The sequence below is a fragment of the Colobus angolensis genome, unplaced genomic scaffold (assembly GCF_000951035.1).
Source record: "Colobus angolensis palliatus isolate OR3802 unplaced genomic scaffold, Cang.pa_1.0 Scaffold258, whole genome shotgun sequence".
In the NCBI taxonomy this organism is placed as follows: domain Eukaryota; kingdom Metazoa; phylum Chordata; class Mammalia; order Primates; family Cercopithecidae; genus Colobus; species Colobus angolensis.
This window is the reverse complement of record NW_012115799.1, coordinates 3,100,893-3,114,628: the sequence shown is the minus strand read 5'-3', so window position 1 is coordinate 3,114,628 and position 13,736 is coordinate 3,100,893. Positions and strand designations below refer to the sequence as shown.

General features: G+C 32.0%; 1 long non-coding RNA gene across 1 annotated transcript in view; it reads left to right on the top strand.

The window, feature by feature from the left end:
* The first annotated feature begins 677 nt into the window (after positions 1–677).
* The window catches only part of LOC105515283, a 29,094-nt gene continuing 16,035 nt past the window's right edge, over positions 678–13,736 (top strand). Inside the window, exon 1 of the long non-coding RNA XR_001002293.1 lies at positions 678–830. This is a non-coding gene — a long non-coding RNA (uncharacterized LOC105515283). The remainder of the gene's footprint in view (positions 831–13,736) is intronic.

Here is a 13,736-nt window from a genome sequence, read left to right as displayed (position 1 = left end):
ACAATATGTTATGCTATGCCACTGTAGCGGAAACGTAGACTCTAAATTTTTCAAACGGCAAGGTTTGAAACTAAAGACTGATGTTTGAATTCATACAGCTTTCCTACATGTAGAAATTTCCTTCTAAGGAAATTAGCTCAGCCCCATTTGAATCAAACTTTGGAATGTGTGGTAAGATATAAGGGAAAGTTTTACCATTGCAGAGTCCAAATTTTGCTGACTAGAACTCTGCCACAGTACCTTCTGATTCAGAAAAGAACAAACAGTATACAAACGAAACTCTGCTGAAGTAATCATTTTCATTAGCTCGATTTTCATCTGACCCTGAATTGACCCTGGAGCTCTCATTATACTTCAACTTTAAGTATAATTGTGAACATACGGTAAATGAAGAATACGTGAACCTGAGTAAATTTACAAAGTCAGCTATGTAAAAATAGATTCTTAGAGGTCAAACTAAACTAATATGTAAATCCATAATGGTTTTCACCTCCAGAAATAGAGGTTATTCTTTCCTTCAAAATAATTACTATCATTCTAGCTTTATAAGTATGCATTGTTATTGCTTTGTAAGACAAGCTGATTTCAAATCTTACTTTTCCTCTCTTTTTGAATCCTTATTATAGTATTTTTATGTTGCTCTATTCTCCTTTTAAAATGTTTCTATTTCCTTAATACAGAAACAATTGATCTTGATGGAACAATCTTGTTTTTATATAAAATTTCAAGCTGGTGATGACATGTATAAAAGGAAAAGTGCTGCAAGCAGTAAATTCTGTTCCGTTTGCATTCCATTACATCAGCATATCTAAATGATCCTCTTTAGCCCAGTAAGTACCTATCCTGTGCTTACTCTTTCCAAAATGTTTTCCATTTCTTTAAAATCTAAGTTGATGATAATTCTTTCGTAAGGCAGAATTCAAGTAAATATTGTAAAGGAAAAAAGACTTTGCAATGACCTTTCTATATGTGATTATACAATGTAATCCCAAATTATTTGAAGAGCTAAAGATTAGGCACTAAGCTGGGAGCTGAATGAGGAGACCTAAATCAATGATGATAATTTACATTTTATTTTTTAATGTAGAAAATATTTGAAGTATCATGTATATTTTTGTCTCTGTTACTATTTAATACTAACAAGACTTGGCCATGACTAATTTATTTTTTGACTGGCAATTTAATTATGAATAAGCCAACAAGATTATCTCATACTTCAAAGAAATAGTCATTTTCCTAACAGTCTTTGTATTATCTGATGTATATTTAGGGAAATTATCACACTAACTTACCACCAATTATAGGATTATTGATATAAAAAATGAAGACCACATACAGAATGATTACAGAAAACTAACTACAAGACATTTAAGGTTAGTTTTAATGGAATTATTAAATGAAAACCAAAGAAAGCATTTGATTTAGATCAGGCAAATAGAATCTTCTCAACTCAAAGCTCCAACATCATTTTATTTGATATTAAAGCATTAAAGTAACTAATTAGTAGTTCCAAACACATTTGCTACAAATCTAATCATGTTTACCTTTTAACGAAACTGTGGCTTCCATGCTCTTCCAGATTTGATGTCCAAATACTTTATGCAACTCCTCAATTATCTAGCAAAGCAAACAAATCAAGACAAGGTATAGGAGACTATAACACAATTGGAGAGCATATGCAGTTTTGAGATAGAGAAATAGAATGTTAAGACTAATAAGACATCTGGCATCGTTCTTGGAACAGTGGGTAACAGATTGTTTGTTACTTGATTGTAAGATTGATGCAATGACAATGTATGAATGACTGACTCCACTTGGCTAACTAGGGTAACCCCACATGTAACACAAACATATTCAATCACAGTGTTACTATAAAGCCCAGTACCAAGGCAAAAACACAAATTAGAAAGACATATGAGCAGCATGTGAATTATAATGTTAAAGATTTCACTTTTGAGTTATTTAATTTATTGAAGAATGAATAGGTTTATTCATGTCTGGATTTATTTTGCCTACTAGCTTAGCCACAGATACCCATAATGCTTGTCAATCAACTATGCTGGTTCTCTGTGGCCATCATAGTGAATATTTTTATAAAAAATACTGTGAAACAGATGCACACATAATAGGAATATAACAGTAGGAAAACCATTTCTGCCACCTAAAAAGTAGTCTACAGAGAGATTCTTGACTTTTAATGACATAAAGAGAAAGGATTCCATGAGCTGTAAGTCATATAGTATTTATAGTTTATTCATACTTACAAAAGGGATTATATTAAGTATTTAAAATTCTTATACAAGATTTTAATGTTTCTATAAACATTGCATTTTTAATTCTATCCTGAATAGATATTTGCAAACAGTGATGTCTCATATTAAACTATAATTTGTATTTTTTCCAATTTTCCATTATGAATTCTCCTTGTAACTTATTCTAATGCCTTAAAATGTCCTAAGTGAAGATCATTATTATACAATGTAATAAAGATTTTCTGCTTCAGATGAAACTAGTCTCTCTTTTTTTTCTGAATGTAGAATATCTGGTCATTATTCTTTATAATATATGCTTAAATTCTTTTGTTTGGTGAATGTTATTAAGTACCACATTAGTCCTATATCTACAGCATCTGTAAATAAATGTTTGGGAAATGAATGAGATTCTTATTTAAAGCAATTTTTTCTTTCATTTGAGTTTTGCATTTTCTACCTATAGTGTTCTTGTGCAATTATGATACTTCCCTTACTTGATTTGTTTTCTTATTGAATTTGTTTTCAGTGATCTTCTTTCTGATTTAACAATTTGGATAGAAATTAGGAGAATGATAAGATAGTGGCCTGATAATTTATGATAATTCCATATTCCTTGTGGAAAATTTAAAGAACAATTGAACATGGTTGGCACAGAGTAGGTACGTCGGGAGCGTCTAAAACTCTGCATTCTTTTTTGTTCTTGAAGTTTTTATATTTTTAAAGTTAAAAATGAACTCTAATCATGATTTTGTGTATACTAACTTTTTAAAGTATCTAAAAAATATATCAGTTTGCCTCACTAATATTACACCATTACTCACCCATTCATTTATCACTCAGTTTTTACTTGTCTTTAGCCTTATTCTTTTGACTGCACTTTATTACTAATAAAGTTCTTAATATTTGCTCTTTATTTAAAGATAATTCCTGTACATAAAAAGAGCCCTGAAGGACTGAAAATAAGCAATTTCAGAAAAATATATATCAAAATTTATTAAGCTCAGCAACAGTAATACCGATTAAATTAATATTTAGGAGAAATCTTGTCAAACTGATAGAAACTATAGGTAAATATATAGCAACAAGTACTATAAAAATGCATTTTGAAAATTAACGCAATTAAAAAAATTAATGAACACTAAAGCAAATTAAAAGAAAATTTAACAGCAATTAATGTTGATAAAATGAAATATTGCTTAAATTTGTCCCAAAACAAAGGTTAATTTTTGGTGCTTGTTCTTTCCAAAAAAAAAAGTAAAACATTACACAAATGTCGAGTAATAATAATCATGGGGAATTAAAAAAGAAAACAAAAAAATTAGGAATAAAAAAGGAAACAAAATTGTAATATAGTAGAAATTGAAATATATGTGAAACAATAACCAGGATAAATTGCATGCCAATACATTCAAAGACTTAAATGTAACTGTTTTACAGGATTATATTAATTAATAACTTTAACTCATGAATTTATGGCAAACAAAATATAGTCATTAAATAAATTGAATTTGTAATAAAACAGTTTTATAAAGGACAATTTTTATTGGTATGTTTACCAGTCCAAGAGGCAGTCAGTTCCTATTTTACACAAAATATTTCACACAAAGTATGAAAGGTATCCAACTTGATTTTATACCAAAATTGGAAAAAATACAAGAAATTTGCAAACATTTTTTCAGTTAAAAATTTGAATACAAAATATTTTCAGACAAAATGAAGCAGAGTACCAGAATTTATATATCAGGATAAAGTAGTACAAATACCATGAATATAATGTCATTCACCATCACATAAATTTATCAATGTAATTCACCTCATGAACATAAAAGCTATTTTGCCAAATGCAACAACTCTTCTTAATTTAAGAAAAAAAGACAGGCAAAGCAAAAAAACTTGATGAATTAAGTATAGATGAAATATATTATGTGCTGAAAATTGTAGCAAATATACTTTTTATATATTTTGTATATTTGTAGTTACTGTTTTCTTTTTTAACTAATTTATATATTTTTAAAATTACAATATTGATTTTTAAATCATAGATTTTTAAATGATAGATATTTTTGTGTGTCTATGTGCCCGTGCGTGTCTGTATGTGCATACACATATATTTGTGGGTTTCTGTGTGTGTGACAGAAATAAAAAATAGGAGAGAGAGAAAGTACCCAAAACTGGCTACCTCTAGAATACATACTGAGATTGGCAAGAGAGAAAGGTGTGTTGGAATTTTCTTATTTTATTGTGTACAATATTTAGTGTTTGTATATTTATACAATATACTTTTTTTTTATTTTGTTTCGGAAACTTGTGAGTTGTTTATTTTTGGACTGTTTCTTCAAAACTTTTATTTTTAGTTGAAGAGAACAAGTGCAGGTTTGTTACATAGGTATCATGGGTGTTTGTTGTACAGATTATTTCATTACTCAGGGATTAAGCCTAGTACTCATTAGTTATTGTTCTGATCTTTTCCCTCCTGTTACCTTTCACTTTCTGATAGGCTACTGTGTTTGCTGTTTCCCTCTATATGTCCATGCGTTCTCACCATTTATTAGGTTGGTGCAAAATCAGTTGCAGTTTTTGTCATTAAGAGTTCCCACTTATAAGTGAGAACATGCAGTATTTGGCTTTCCATTCCTGCATTTGTTTGCTAAAGATAATGGCCTCCAGCTCCATCCGTGTTCCGGAAAGGATGTGATCTCATTCATTTTTTATGGCTGCATAGTATTCCATGATATATACGTACCACAAATTTCTTTTCCAGTCCATAATTGATGGGCATGTAGGTTGATTCCATGTCTTTACTATTGTGAATGGTGCAGCAATAAATATGTGCATGCATGTGTCTTTATAATAGAATGATTTATATTCCTTTGGGTATATACCTGTAATGGGATTACTGGGTCAAATAGTATTTCTGTCTTTTGGTCATCGAGGAATCGCCACACTGTCTTCCACAATGGCTGAAGAAGACATTCATGTGGCCAACAATCATATGGGGGAAAAAAGAGCAATATCACTGATTAATAGAGAAATACAAATCAAAACCACAATGAGATACCATCTAACACCATCAGAATGCCTACTGTTAAATGTCAAAAAAATAAAAGATGCTGGCAAGATTGTGGAGAAGTGACACCGTTGGCGGGAGTGTAAACTAGAAAAGTCTATTTCTGATGTACTGACAAATCATGACTCAGACTATGGCAGTCAGAAAGCCAGTCCCTGTATTACAGTAAATTTATCATGGAAACGCCTTTCTAGGAAGAGTCTTGGGAGGCGACATGATAGCCTTCTCCTGGTGATATCTGACTTGACTGCTGGGTGCACATGACTTTTCTTCTGTGATTTCACATTTGATATTTTATATTTAATAAATATTATGACAGAATGGTAACATTTTGCTTTGTACAATAAAATATATTGAGAAACTATAGTGTTCAGCAATAAATTAATATGTCTATTTCTCCTACATTCAAAAAACTTAATTGCTCTGAAGTGCTTAAATGTGAAAATAAATTGGCTAGATGAAAATGCATGTGAAAATTTGCCTCATCTCTGGATGAAAATCACTTTCGGGGCATAAAAGTAACAAAATAGGGTTAAGCGTGGTAGCTCACACCTGTAATCCCAGCACTTTAGGAGGGCAAGGCAGACAGATCACTTGAGCTCAGGAGTTTGAGACAGCCTGGGCAACATAGTGAAACCCTGTCTCTACTAAAAATACAAGAAATTAGCTGGGCATGGTGGTGCATGGCTGTAGTCCCAGCTACTAGGGAGTTTGTGGTGGAAGAATCACCTCAGCCTGGGGAGGCAGAGGTTGCAGTGAACCGAGATCCTGTCACTGCACTCCAGTCTGGGTGACAAAAGTGAAACCCTGTCTCAATAATAATAATAATAATAATAATAAAATATTTTTTAAAAGTTAGTAGATTTTACTTCAACACATTACAATTTTATCTTAATATCAAAAAGTTAAAACTACAGCTGAAAAACAAACATTAACTATTAAAAAATAAGGAAAAAAGATAATATCTATAGTAAATTAACATTCAAAAGAAAATATCAGGTCAGGTGCTGTGGCTCAGGCTGTAATCCCAGCACTTTGGGAGGCTGAGGCAGGACGATCACTTGAAGTCAGGAGTTTGAGACTAGCCTGGCAAACATGGTGAAGCTCTGTCTCTAATAAAAATACAAAAATTAGCCAGGTGTGGTGGCGGGCAAATGCAATGCCAACTAATTAGGAGGCAGAGGCATGAGAGTCACTTGAACCTGGGAAATGGAGATTGCAGTGAGCCAAGATTGCACCACAGCACTCCAGTCTGGGCAACAGTATGAGACCTTGTCTCCAAAAAAAATAAAAATAAAAAGTCAAAACCCAGTATTAATAGACAAAGACTGTAAAGAGACAATTCACAAAGGAAGAAATATATAGGATTAATAAAAGTATAAAAATGTGCCCAATGTAGTAGTAAAATAAACGCAACACAAAAATGAAATATCTTAACTGTCAAATTAGAAGCAACAACAATATTAATATTTAAAGATTGAATGAGACACGTAAAGTCTGATACTACTATTTGGAAAGTAAAATAACAAACTTTTAAAGAAACAATTTGTTGATATTTACTTAATTCTGTTGATCCATTCTTTATAAGGAAAAGAAAATTGAATTCCCTGTCCTGCAGGAAAAACAGTTGCAATCTCAGACAGCCATTCCAAAAAATACAAAAAAATAAAGAGCAATATTAAACATGCAAATTTGTATTGCTAATATTTTGTTGGTACTAGTACCTCTGAAGTTATCGCCAAGCTACTTTCAGAATAAGTCTGGAGACAAATCTCACCTAATCTCCCTCTTTGGAAACGCCTTTCCATCTTTGGTGGTGATAATGATGAATGAGAGGTAAGAAAATAGTTCTCTAAGTGGAATACACACACAGGGAGTGCATGCACACACACACATGTTGCAGTTTGGATTCTTTGGGACAATTGGAGGCCGTGTCTACATGTCTAGGTTTTTGAGAGTGTGCTCTAGAGAATAATTACTTTTCTTAATGACTTCTCTTATTCTTGCTCTCTTAGTTTGTTTCTTCTTTCTTCTGTTCTGATCAATTCATTGTAGCACATAGCACATTCTCATAACCAAACACCAAACATGATTTTGGCAAGAGAAATTAAAGTATTTGAGTCTTAACACACATTATTATAATTCTTCCTTAGAGATAATTTCTTCTGGAATTACTATACTTGCGGTGTTTGCCAAAGGCATGCCCATGGGGAACATGAAATAAGGCAGCAGATTTAACTTTAGGTGACTGTAGAAGTAACTAGTAACTTTTATGCCACATGAAATATTTACATGGTTAAAACAAGCTCTCTCATATCAAGTGTTAAACCTCTGTGTGAGCATTCCTAGAACATGTGGATTCCTCATTTCTTAAGGGTTTCATCTCCCGAAAGAAAAAATATTGTACATGTTTGTATAAGAATTTAGACCTATTAGCGTGCATTTTTTGGCATCCTTAAGAGGATTGGCTCCAGGACTGCTTGAAGATAGCAAAATTTACAGATGCTCAAATTTCTTTTATGCTTATCTCTATCCTGGGACTGCAAGAAAAATGGAGTAAGCAGAGCATTGACTGGAATGACTGTGAGACCATATGTGACAAGGCATGTACAATAAGGATACTTTTAATGTGACATTCAATCATTAAGAACTCCATCTTTGAAGCCTTAATAAGTTTCAGAATCTATTCAAGGAGTTCAATATGTATTGACTTGTTTTATCCTCACAACACCACAAAGATAAAGGTAAATTTATTATCCTTATTTTAAAGCTAAGAAGATTGAGTTACAGACAGTTTTGCTTGACGAGTTCACCCAGATCTTGAGTGACAGAGCAGGACTGAAATCCAAAAACTTTGTTTAATATACTGATCTCTGACTTCATTTCAGTGAAGGTATGTGCACATCCATCCAACTGCATTTAATTTGGCATTTATTTTTAAGCAAAGATTTTGTAAAATTTATTATCTGGTTGATTATAAGAACAATTGACAAATCACTGTTTTAAAATCTTCATAGTTTCCATAAATAAGTTAATTTCCTTTAGTTGCTTTATTCTGGAGATTTTATAGAAGGCAAAGAGTTGCCAGTGATGAACCCTCTTTTATGTATACTTAACCCAGAATGTAGGACAAGTTTGAAGATCAAGGTGCTCAGAGTGCGTTTCTGGAACTTCTTCACGGATCAGTTTCTGCCTATGGAAGTGCTGTGACCTGAAAAACAGGAGTATCTGTGATAGAGAGAGGCTGTGTAAACCTTTCCCTTTTGTGTCTGGACACAAAACCAGGCCTTGTTTGCCAGTAGATGTTGACACTGGTGAGTGAGATAACAAGGAGGGAGTCACCCCTCACTCCTGCCCCCCTCCAGTATCTCATCTGTAACGTGATTATTATAGCAGTTCTCTAAAATTCTTTCCAGCTAGAAAATTTACGCCCTTAAGTTGCTGTGAATATTCTCACTAAATCTCTAACTTTCCTAATCAGAAACTTTTAAAAGGCAACCCCTTAGTACTCCAAGATTGTTAAATTCAATAGAATACTTACCATGAATTCTAAAAGTGTTGCCGATGTGTCATTCAGATATTTACAAAATTTTCTCTTGACTTGAATAGAAAATACCTTACTTCTAAATTGAGATCCTTTGCTTTTGCTATCAGAAAAATTATGTTAATGGGAATTAAGAAAGTAGTAAGAGGGGAGGGGAAGAGAGAAGAAGAGAGAGGGATAGGGAAAAAGGGAGCTGGAGAGAATAGTGCATGTTTGTAGCACTGCAGAACAAAGCTAAATGCTAACTATGACAGAGTAAGGTTTATATGGCTATCACTTCGCATTGAAGTTACAGGTTTCATTTATTCAAAATATTTTTAAAGCAGTCAGGTATTCAGCCAGCTCCCCCCCCCAAAAAAAAAACTTATATCTTCCTCAAAGAATGAATTCAATTCTGATTAATGAATAGCAGAGAGCTAGCTAATTTTATTTTTATACTAAATTTCACAGCATTGAATACTCTTGATAGAAAAATCAATCATGTAAAATACCTCCTGTCTTCAGGAATAGAATATTTAAAGTGCTTCTGAAGAGAAAAGCATTAGATTTTAAATAATTGAAAACAATTTTTTCAGGAAATTTATCTTCCTTCAGAATTGTTTACTGAATAAAGGCTTAGAATAAAAATGACATTACATGTGAGAATTACCTTTCCAGGAACGGTTCTTTTCAGGAAAGAATCAAGGAGAGAATACAAAAGGGTAGCATAGGAGGGATTTGAAACTGTCATGATGACAGAAGGACAAAATTTAGATAGGAGAAAATGTGTAGTCATTGATACTGTTTGGTTTCTGTTTGTTTGAAAATATGGACAGGTAGACATGTTTGGAAGTGATTATAATACAACTTGGAGATAATTTGATAATGAAGGAAAAAGAGCTAGGCAATAAGAATGATGGGTATGATCAAATGGACAAGAATTATTATCTCAGAAAAGAAGAGAAGAGGGAAAAGTGAAAACAAAGGCAGAAAAGTAATTTCAGTGGTTTTAATATCAATTTTAAAAAATAAATTTATATTTTCAGAAGTGAAAATAAAGGAGATATGACTTCGAGAATCTTCTCATAACTCTTCCTTCTAGTTCTGCTGTAAAATAATCAAATTTCACCATATTTCTGTCTAATAGCAATAGTGAGGGCAGTGACCCATGCCTAACACCAAAATGTAAACTAGGAAAGTTCAGCAAATGCTTAATTAAATCACAGAAGTCTATTAGGAATACTTATTGCAAATTATTTGAAACTGGACCAAATTTTAATACAAAGCATCAAAATAGGTTATATTTCTTGAACTTGTTGATTTCTAAGTATTTTAATTCCTAAAATTATTTTATATCCTAATTAATTAAAGAATATAATTTGATGTTATAATTTCTAAATTCCAACTCAGATGCACATGAAATATGGCAGTATGACAAACTTCAGTATTGTAAGAACTCAGCTACATCTTTATGACATTTACATTGTTCTGAGCATATTCTGGAAGCATTTTCTGTGAAAAAAATTAACATTTTAGTTATCAACAAAAACATTCATTTCAATATATAGAAAAGTAGACAATATTATTCAAGTGATTTTTTCATTCTTATTGATAGCAGGAGTATAATGATAGCTTTGTTAATAAAATCACTCTAACAAACTTATTTCTTAAAGTTATAGAAACTACAAATAAAGTATCATATGTAAAGTTCCTGGTACAGTACTTGGTATAGCATAATTATTTAATGATTGGTTGATAAATAATTATTTAATATTAGCCTCATTGTATTCATTCATCTACTTATCTATACACAATTTACATACATGATATACAAAGCATATATAATGTAAATATATGCATATATATGTATGTGTGTAGGCACACATATGTATATTTTAATTTGAACCTGTGAAAGGGAACTGAATAATTCTGTTGCATGTATTTTTTCTGTGTCAAATTTCTTTGTAGGAAAATATTTAGGTTCTAAATGTCAAGGGCTGCAATCATTGGCTCTATGCGCTCTCTGTCCCAAGTGCCTGGCACATAGTACATGCTCTATCGATATTTATGGATTGAATTTGAAAATCAATGCAGTGTTTTGAAGAGACACACTTCCTTGAGGTATCTTAATATTCTTCATATATACTTAATACCGTGGTGTCTTACTGGCTTTCCTCCGTCTTTCCCATGACCCTATCAATGCATGTCCCATATATTACAGTCACACCCATCATATTTTTGCAGATATGGCTTTTCTTTCTGAGGTTTTGTCATCTGTTTGTTCATAGGGTCTTCATTTTCTATAAATTTTTGTCACCTAAAAGCTTTCTCATTACTTATATTGCATTAGCTTCCTTCTGTATAATTATTTAACTTTTGGGGTAATTATCTCTAATTTCTTAATAGACTTTGAAATTAAGAGCAAATACTATGATCCATATTCCTTTATTACAATTTATATTATTATTTATTGCATTTATTTTTATTTTCTTCAACAAGAGCTTAATAAATATTTAATGTCTTGGGAAGTTTCCCAAAACAGAAAATTATTTCTCAACAATATACAATGGTGTGGGGAAATTGTCACCCTCATATACTGCTTGTGGAAGTAAACTTAGTTTAGTTAAATAAATATCATTAGGTAGTCCTCTGTGAAAACCTGTGCCCCTTTTCATCTCAGCCACTATGAGAAGTTTCTCCATTTGTTCTTATGGCAAAGAATGCACAGTCCTAGCACTTAACTGTGTCACTCAATACTCTGAAATTTCTTTGAAAATGAGGACAGGGAAATGTTCTTGTTGTTCAGTCCAATCCCTATATAGCACTCACTGAATTAACGTCTGTTAAGTGGATTCTAAAGTTATAGAATCTTTCTGCTTTTTTTTAATTATCTGCTATTACATTAACAAGAAATATTCTCAGATCATATGATGTTATCATGGAGTGATCAAAATAGTTATTTTCTAACAAATGGATATTTTGTTATCCTCATTATTCCTTATTTTATGTAGTAAAAATAATCTGAATTTATATGATTTTTTCTTTGTTTTGGGGGGAAAATTCTACTCTAAATTCAACTTTCTATGTCTTCCTATGACTAGTAAGTGTAAGATAATGAAATTTTTCTCCTGATTAGAAGACATCACTTTATGCCAATCTAAATACAGCACCCATCCAGAGGGGGCAAACTGATTTCCACACATACAGCAACACTGCCTGCCAGCAAAAAGTTTAGTTCCAATCTGTCAACATGTTTATCTAAAAAACAGTATCTGTATAATTATTTGTGCATTTTGCTGCATTTTCTTAATAAAAATGATTAAGAGTAGTGGCAAGAAGCATATCTCATAAACTGAATGCAAATTAAACAAAAATAAAAACAGGGTGCTTCTCAAAATGGCTAGCCCTAGTTAGAAGGTGCTTGGGATTTAATTCCTCCATCTGTGAAGGAAAAGAAACGAATTGTTAAATGTGTGTGAAGTATTATACTAAAGAACTATTATCAATAATTGTGTCTAAAGTTAAGTTTAATTAAAGAAGTTGTAACATTTTAAGCTCTTTTTAAAACAAAACCACGTTCATATCTTCCAATTCAGTTGTTCAATGTTAACTATTCTTTCAAGAAAAATTTCAAGAACTCATTAATATTGAAACTGACTATACAAATCCAGATTATTACCTTAGTCTAACCTCCAGTTAAAAGTAAACTCTGGGCAGCGCCTTAGCATACAACTAAATAATATTGAGAATATTATTCAGAATGAATGAATGTGGAGTAGACAACTAAATAAATATTTGACTATGTAAATAAATTATTGAGAAAATAAAAATAGTAAATAAAAGTCTGGCTTTTCTAGAAAACATGAAGAGCTTGCTCTTATTTTGATATATACAAACTTATATGTACCCTCCCTGTAGCATATATTAGCTTAAATTTAACTGTTTTCGAGTCTTTTTTATCTCTTTTTTTCAAGACTATGGATATTTTGTGAGAAGAGCCAACTCTGCATTTCTTTTTTATTTTTCATTATAACTTTTATTTTAGGTTCAGAGTTGTATGTGCAGGTTTGTCATACAGGTAAACCGCATGTCCTAGGGATTTGATGTACAGAGTATTTCATCACTCAGATAGTAAGAATGGTATCCAGCAGGTATTTTTCTAACCCTCTCCCTCTTACCTGCCTCCACCCTCAAGTAGGCCTTGTTGTCTGTTGTTCTGCTCTTTGTGTCTATGTTTTCTTGTTGTTTAGCTTCCACTTATAAGTGAGAACATGCGATATTTCATTTTCTGTTTCTGCATTAGCTTGCTTGAGACAATGGCCTCCAGTTCCATCCATGTTACTGCAAAGAACATGATCTCATTCTTTTTTTCTAGTGGTGTAGTATTCCATGGTATATATCTACCACATTTTTTTTTTTTAATCTAGTCTACCATCGATGGGTATTTAGGTTGATTCCATGTCTTTGCTTTGTGAATAGTGCTACAATGGACATATGCTTGCATGTGTCTTTATGGCAGAGCAATATATATTCTTTTGGGTATATGTCTAGCAATGTGATTGCTGGGTCAAATGGTAATTCCGTTTCAGGTTCTTTGAGAAATTGTCACACTGCTTTTCAGAGTAGCTGGACTAATTTACAGTCCCATCAGCAATATATAAGGGTTCCCTTTTCTCTGCAACCCTACTAGTGTCTGCTATTTTTTGACTTTTTAATAGCAGTCATTCTAACTGTTATGAGATGGTGTTTCACTGTGGTTTTGATTTGCAGTTCTCTAATGATTAATGATATCCAGCATTTTTCATAACTTTGCATTTCTTTATGAATTCTTGCCACCTAAAAGATACCACACATTTAGCAGGTATTCAGAAAAAATGTGTATTGAAAGAGAGAG